This window comes from Cavia porcellus, unplaced genomic scaffold, assembly GCF_034190915.1.
Source record: "Cavia porcellus strain 051 isolate PalLab524CR breed Dunkin Hartley unplaced genomic scaffold, mCavPor4.1 scaffold_10, whole genome shotgun sequence".
Taxonomy (NCBI): Eukaryota; Metazoa; Chordata; class Mammalia; order Rodentia; family Caviidae; genus Cavia; species Cavia porcellus.
In genome coordinates, this window is record NW_026947493.1 from 82,389,756 (window position 1) to 82,397,814 (window position 8,059).

At 45.6% G+C, this 8,059-nt stretch overlaps 1 long non-coding RNA gene across 1 annotated transcript; it reads right to left on the reverse strand.

Annotated features, from left to right (window-relative positions):
* Nucleotides 1–5,470: 5,470 nt before the first annotated feature.
* Nucleotides 5,471–8,048, reverse strand: LOC134477940 (uncharacterized). Its single transcript, XR_010050262.1, has 3 exons — nucleotides 6,565–8,048; nucleotides 6,152–6,210; nucleotides 5,471–5,731 (listed from the first exon to the last, which is right to left on the reverse strand). It is a non-coding gene; the product is annotated as an uncharacterized LOC134477940 (long non-coding RNA).
* Nucleotides 8,049–8,059: the final 11 nt, after the last annotated feature.

The window sequence follows — 8,059 nt, forward strand, 5'->3', positions numbered from 1 at the left end:
AGCCGTTATTTATTCTTATACCCTGCACACAAAGAGGACTTTTGTCAAGCTCGTTTCTAGCTCCCCACAATACTGTCTTTATTTGGTCAATTTTCATTAAGTGGAAGTTACAGTGAGTGATAGAGTCCTCCTTTCACCACGGAGGTCTAAACATAGACACCCATGCTCCCAGCTGTCCTTTCTGCTAGACTACAAATGTGGAGCGAGGCTTAGCATGCTAGGTCCACCTCCTTCCTGCTATGAAGGACAAGCTAGGGACCAACAGTGGCGCAGGGGAGAAGGTCTATGCTCAAGACAACGGCAAGAATGGGCCAACAATGTCCTTCGGAGAATCCTGGAGGTGGCGATGGCACTGGTGCTGATGGGAAGCCCCTGGATCCAGTTCTGCACGCCAGGAGGACAGTGAAGAGCTTGCAGGTAGAGGAGCCAGCCGCAGCTCCTCACTAGACTAGCTCTGCAGCCTAATAGGGGCATGGATTTCGCTGTGTACTTGCTATTGTTCGGCTTTATCAACTTGGTTTCCAACCTTTCTACCAAGTCTGTGAACTGCTATATTTTTTTCTTGGTAAAATGTATTTCTGCCAGAATCAATTTCTGTCCATTGAAACTCAGAATTCTGACTGATAAAAGTTCCCTGCCCTTTATACCGTGGAGCACAATTTTAAATAAATCCGATGACTGCTCTCCTCAGCACACTAGAAGCTTGTTGAGTTGTACACCTATACTGCGGACATGCTTGTCACATAATAAAAAACAAGTCTGCCTACTGAAATGAGTGAAAGTGTGCAGAGCACTGTGACATGATGGGGGAGAGGACGGAAGGAAGAGGGCACAGGGACAGTCACAAGTCACAGTCACAGAGGAAAACCACAACATGACTCTCAGCAGAAAAAGGTCTAACGACACCACCTTTGGGAGCATTTTATGATTAAAATCACATCTTTTATTTCACTTTGCATCTGAATAATTTCAAATGTGGATAAAAAAAGAAAATAACTTCACTTTATGGAGATTAAGTGACTTGTTCAAACTAAGAAAGTCTCTTCCTTCTGAAAAAATATAACATTATATATGTGAAATAATGAATGATCATTAAAAAGCAAGAATGCGAAAAACGCTGGAAAATAGAAGTCAACATAGAGAGCAGAGGTCATTGGTCAGGCAGAATCTTAAAAAGAGATCAAATTTGAATATTCAAAACCCGAGGGAGGGATTGTTTAAGACAAATGGAAAGATGAACAAAGGCAGAATATTTGAAACATGCAGAGTTACGAGGTACAACAAGTTGTTGTTTGTCATTTAATTATGACACAATGACAGATAAGGTTATGCTTTGAGAAAGTGAGTGGGACAGAGTGACTTAAAATTTACCAGAGAAAAGAAAGGAGAGACATAGCAAAGGCAGATGTTTGAAACTCAAATATAACTCCTCGGGCATTTTTCTAACTAGGAAAATGAATGAAAGGGACCGACATATGAGCTGTCAAAGAGGCAGGACTGCAAAGATTTAGAGGCTGGACAAAAGAAATATACTAGGAAAAAGAAACTTTGAGTGAAATTAAAGACTGATGGCGGTACCAAAGAACAGAAGGAAACCAGGGTGCAGGGTGAGGTTCCACATCCTGTAGGACAGATTGAGCTTAAGCACAGGTGTGTTCCGAGAGGTAAACGGAAATAGAGGTCTGAACTCAGAGGGGAGGGAGGTAGATTAGGGAATGAAGCAGGTGCCTTAAATTCCTCTTCACTGCTTCTGTGCACTCCGCAAGGGTTCCATCCCCACCACCTGCGGTGGGTTTCAGCAGCAACCTGGAGCACCGAGCAGGAAGAGCTTGGAGTTTGTGCTTCCCCCCTTGTTCTCCCTCCCTCGTACCTTTCCCAGTGAGTCCGGTGCACACTGGGAATCTTTGCTCCTATGATGCCACACTGAGCTGGAACTTCCTGCCGGGTTGGGGGCAAACTTCTGCCTGAGATTCAGCCTTCCTTGCTGGCTTCCTCTGCATCCCCATCTTTTTTCACTCCTTGCCCTTCCAAGCTCTGCACAGATAGTTCTTCATGATCACAGGCTCAGGGGTCCATCGCAGGGTCTGCCTCTGGGAGGCCCGCCTGAAGACAGGGAGCAGCCTGGTGCTGTTAACACCTGGGTCATCACTGATGCTCTTTCTGCTTATCAAATACTAAGGGAGTTGATGGGAACTTTGATTCCAATTGTGGATTTCTGTACTTTTGTGTTCTAGTATTTTTTCACCAGTTATTTTTTATAAAATGCATTTGGGAATTTTGAGCACTGTTGTTAAGACTGAGTAAATAGACTGAAATCATTATGCAATGACACTCTATTCTTGGTCACTTTCTTAGCAATGTATCTCTGTGTTTAGTCTGATATTAGTGGTACCTTTCATCTTTTCTTTTATTCTTCTCATGGCAAAAATCAAATATCTACATCCATTTACATTTAATTCTGGGGTCTTTGTATATAAAGTAAGTTTCTTGTGGGCAGTGTACTGTTGGGTGGTGATTTTTATGGAGTCTGATAATATCTTGCCTTAGAATTAAAGATTTTAGGCAGTTTATATTTAATGTGATTACTGGGTTTATTTCTAGCATCTATTTATTTCTTATTTGTTCTATGTGTACTCTGCACCCCTTTTCTGTTTGGCATAACATGTTGTGGATCAAATGTATCTCCTTTGTGATTCCTGTATATCTCTTCTGTTGGCTTATTCGCTGTAGGTCCTTTTTCTTTGTGATTTCTTTTGAATTTATAGCATTTGCTTTTAATTTTTCACACACTGATTTCATGTACAATTTGATAACTGTAAGTAAAATGGAAGGACTTTAAAACACTTTGTGTATTTTCATTTCAAGACCTTTGTGATACTATCGTTATATTTTAACTTTAAATTTTACAGTGCTTTGTTGTAATTGTCAAACAATAATAATTTACATATATTTTTAGAATGTTAGGTATTTTGTATTTGCCCACATTTGATCCCTCTTGGCCATGTTTTTCTTTGCGTTGATGTAGCTTCCCAGCTAACATCCACATTGTTTGCCCAAAATATACCCTTTACCATTTCCTGTGGTTATCAATTTAGTCAGTACTTCCTATATCCGAGAAGTCTTTATTTTATTTTAATTTATAAAGATTTTTTCTGTGTATAAAATCCTCAGCTCACTAAAATTCAGTGTGAAAGTAGATTACTATGTTCAACCTGGATTATTAAAAATATCTTCTATGTTTCTACATGCACTCAATCATTGATGTACAAAATACATTTATTATTATTCTAATATTTTTCTTAATGAAAAATCACCTGGGTTATTTCTGGGGTTATTTATAGTGATTGATTTTATCCTCATTACATGTCACAATTCCTGCTTCTTTGTATGCCTGGTAATTTTAAATTGGATGCCAGACATTGTGGACTTTATCTTGTTCATCTCTGGACCCTTTTGTACTGTTATGGTATTCTTGAGTGTTGTTCTGTGATTCATTGGAGCCTGTTGGCCCTGTGATGCTCTTTATAAAGCTTTGTAAGAGAGGGCGAAAGCAGCCACCTTCATAACACTGACTTCACCTCAGAACCGAGGCAAGACCACTCTGAACAGCAGAACACTCTGGCTGGTGGGGACAGCACTGTCTCAGCTCAGTGTGAACTCCTGGAACTGTTCCTCTGCTCCTTTGGACTGCTGCCTCATGGCCTTGGGTAAGTTACTTACTTACTCTCACATGCTGATCAGCACTCAGCTGAAGATTTAAGAGGACCCTCTGCTGGCCTACCCGTCTTCATCAGCATGTAACTCCTTTCTCTCTGGTTCTCAGTGAACTCCAGCTCCCTTGGACTCTGGGAGTCCCAGCTTCCCCACAGCTCATGGAGGCTGTAGGTTTCCCCCAGGGCCACCCTTCCTCGGGCTCTGGAATCACTCTCCAAGCGGGGAAGTCACAGGACTGTCACTACTACTTTCCCGTCTGCAAGGGATTGCTGTTCTAATGGGCAGCACCTGAAAAATCATTGTTTCACATACTTACTCTGGAGTCTAGGGTGCTTCATGCAGAGAAGGTAAATCCAGAATAACACATTTTTGTTGTTCTAGTTTGGGCAGAAATAAGGCATTTTTGGTGATGTGAAATTTGTTTGTGTCCATACAAGGCTAAGTGTAAAGTCACATTGAAAGCTCAAGAGAAAGGAAGGAAGATTAGGGGGTGGATTTCCTAAAGGAACCAGAAAGGGTTGACACGGGAAAGCTGGGATGGGGCTCAACTTGTGTGGAAAAAAACATAAAAGTTTAACGAAACAGGCAGAAAGTCTCAGTGATAAAGCCGAGAAATTTAGATACAGGGCTCATTTGGTCAGCTGCTATTACTTGAGCTGCTAGTATGTCACGGGAATAAAGGTCAACTTCCTCCTCCCACGAGGAAGAGAGGATGGGACGGGGAAGAATGAAGTGTGATTCCTGTGCTCCCGCTCCCCTTTCAAATTCTCTCATTCCTGACATTTTCATATTCTCAGTGAAGCGAGGGATTGATAGATTATCTAATTTGTCACTTTAAAAGTTCTGATGGTCTGATTCCTGGCTCACACTGGTATCTGATGTCCATCATTTCTTGATTCCTCTACTGAAACTTTCACTTTAACATCCCTTTATACGATAAGAGATAAGAGATGCGAGCCAAGTAAAAATACCACTTCTGTTCAGTAAGATAACGGCCCTCCATTGCGGCAAGCATAGCAGGAAATAGGAACACACAGCCAGGATATAATATGGAGGGGGCTGGAAAAGGCTATGGGAGAGAACTGTGCCTGTCTCCCAAAGAAACCACCCATCAAGTCTGGCTGAAAGCAAGGATACGTTTCCACTGCAGCACTGGAGAAACTTAGACACCTAGTATCCAAACTGCAGCACAAAACTTACTTGGCACAAAGTGCCAGCACTGCCTCAATGTGAACTGGTATCCAGTGCTCAGAGGCTGGGACAATGCCGGAACGATTTGGCTCACGCACCGACTGAGCCCTCCATGCCCACGGAGGCACGTGTGCATCAGATCACCACCATTGGGCTACTCTGGACCACGGTGTTAGGAATTGATGCTAAGAAAAGTAGGTAGTTCAGGGTGCCTGTTCCTCCAGAAGTGAGTGTCGTGTTTAAAGTCATTCTTAAGGCAGGGTGGAGTACACGAGAGAGGGAAGCGAGATGGTAAAGGAGTCACTGTGGGTAGGGGCAGTGCCCTGTGATGTAAGACGAGTGGGGGGTGGAGGGAAGGGTTACATCCTGGAGAATACACACCGCGAGTACACAGGCATGTTGCCAGCGCCTGAAAGTGATTAAATCTGTAGCATGGAGAGGAGGCGCTGAGGGAAACACCCAGGTGTTTGTCTTGGTAACTGGATTAATGGCAGAGTTTTCAATGAAACAAGTATTACTGGTTAGAAGTTCTAAAACGTCTTGCAAAATAAAAGAAAGAAGGGAAGACTGGCATGGTCTAGATTTATTTTGTTCCACATGTCCACTTGCACCAAACGCAGTGGTGGAGACAGTGAGAGAAGCAGTGGGAAATAACCAGGAAAGTGGTGGGAGATCCAGGCAAAGGCCGGCTGAGGGTCCCGAAAGCCCAATCACGTCTCCTAACATGATAGAGAACGAGTCTCGGTTCCGATGTCCCTCAAGCAGTCTTGGAGAATGTAGCAGTAGAGCCCCAGAGAGCAGAGGTAGATGCAAGATCAAACCCAAGCTGAAAAGAGCAGCAGAGGTGCATTAACAGCAGAGAACAAGGCAGATAACATGGGGGGGGCTACACAGGCACCTCCCTATGAGCACCAGCTGGCTGGGAAAGCCAGGAAAATTAGGACAGGGTCAAGGAGAGACAGCGAAGGGGCAAACATCTGGAGCCCAAAGACCTGGTGAAAGAGAAATAAAGGGACAGGAGGTGGGCTTCAGAGAGAATGGCCAGAACAAAATGCCCACTAACTAAGTGGATCCACATGCGATTTGGGCTCACACGGGCAGCAAACCGTTGTGGAAAGTGTAATGACATTGTCATCCCAATAAAAGGGGTGTAGTGGGAGGTCCATGGGCTGGAGGTTGGTGAACCACAGAAGTGGAGGGGAGAAGAACAGACGCATGAATCCGGTAAGAGCTCACAGTCACTTACACGGAAAAGGACAGAGTGGTGCCTGGGGGAGGGACTTTCTTCCATCCATTCCAGAGCTGCTGAAAATAAAAAATCCAGACCAATGAGGTGTTGGGAGGGCTCTTGAGAGGGGCAAACCTCTCTAGAGAAAGGTTCATTTCCAAGCAGGTATGCTGCAGTGGAAGAGGACTCCAGGAGGACCTTTTTCACTCTGCTGGTGGTTGTGGAAGGAGGTAAAGGGGCCAAGGCGGGTGTGGGCCAGGGATGTGTGTAGCTAGGCGGGCACGGAGGGGACCCAGTGAAAACCGTCCCCTCGGAAACAGTTTTTAGCACAAGCTCACTGGAAGCATTTCTGGGTGATCAGCGTGTCAGGAAATTCCGAGTGGTTCCCTGTTCATCCCCTAGAATCCTCCGAACACATCCAGGGTACTCACATTGTCACAACCTGTCTCCCTTTGAGCATTCTTCAGGAGCTTACTGAGAACTCTGCGGAGAAAATAAAACAGACCACTCCCTGCCAATGAGGGTTTGAATACAGAAAGGTTTGTTGATCAAATAAATACGGAAAACACAAAATTTCCTATTGAACAGCAGAAGTGAGGATTAAGTGGGGCAGCTGACGGCATACACAACAGGCCTCACCCCCGCCCTGCTTTGTGGTTTTTACCTTGATGCCATCACGACGCCTGTGAGTTTTGGTTATTAAAATAATACAGGCGCGGCTAAGTAAAACCTGCCGGCCAGTGCGTGGAGTTACACAGCTTCCAGAGACTCAGCTTGATAGCCAAGATCCGGATTCCAGTGGAGGATGTCTCCTGACATCAGCTAACCTGATGGACACCTGTGCTTGTGTGTAGTTTTCCTTCTGCTGATCTTTGACAAAATTAATCTTATCTCCTTTATTTCACTGACAAAATGTTGCATGCAAACCAAAGGTCAAGTGGGGACCCATGTAGACTCCTTTTATGAAGAGATCGTGTTTGTAAGGCAGGGACGAGAAGTTTGGCAGATGGAATAAAGAGTTAGGTAGAATCTGGACTTAACCTACGCAGCATCTCGCGTCTATAGCATAACATGACGTGTACAAAAAAATGGAAAAATTGTCATCGGCTGTCACTGAAGGAGCGCTTACTTTTCGTGGTGTACAGGGGCCAACTTAGGCAACCATGGCCCATTTCACATCAGAGGAGCCGCTCTTGGGGTTCACAGCAGCCGGGATCCCCGCCCACAGGTGATGATTCCCAGTCACCAGAAGCCAGGGCGACGCTGCCCAGCGGCATTTTGTGGATGTTTATGATTATACTGCCTAATTCTTGTAAATGTTTTATATGTTCTATAATTAAAAAAAAATTAAAGATACCATTCTTCCTTCCTAGACTACACCTTGCAAGAAGGACAGCCAAGGAAAAGCGAATTAGAGGGAGGTTCTGGAGGCAGGAGAGCCCGTGTGCAGCTCGGTGCACTGAGCCCGCGGAGGGCGTGTGAGGCCGGGTCCCACCCGGGAACACCTGCGTCTGAGCAGCTCCAGAATTTAGCTTCAGAGAGCGCTCGGGCCTCAGAGAAGCTCACGTTCTCTACTGGCAGCGTTATCAGTGAGGGTGATTGCCACTCGTTCTTAAAAAAAAAAAAAATTAAATATACGATAAAAAATTCCATTAGAAACCCACTTCCCAGGGCGGCTGTGACCCAGAGTTTACCTCTGGAGTCAGCCCCACGCCCTGCCCTCGGGGACACCGCGGAAAGGGGGGGCGGGACAGGTGCGAGGCAGGAGGGGCGGAGGGGGCAGGAGCAGGAGGGAGAGGGGACGCCCCGGGGACCCCGGCGGCCGCGCGGACCCGCGAGGTCAGCAGGGCGCGGCTGCACCTGGGCACCTGGCCCGCGCACCTGGCCCGCGCACCTGGGCCCACGTCACGGGGCGGGGTCTCTGGC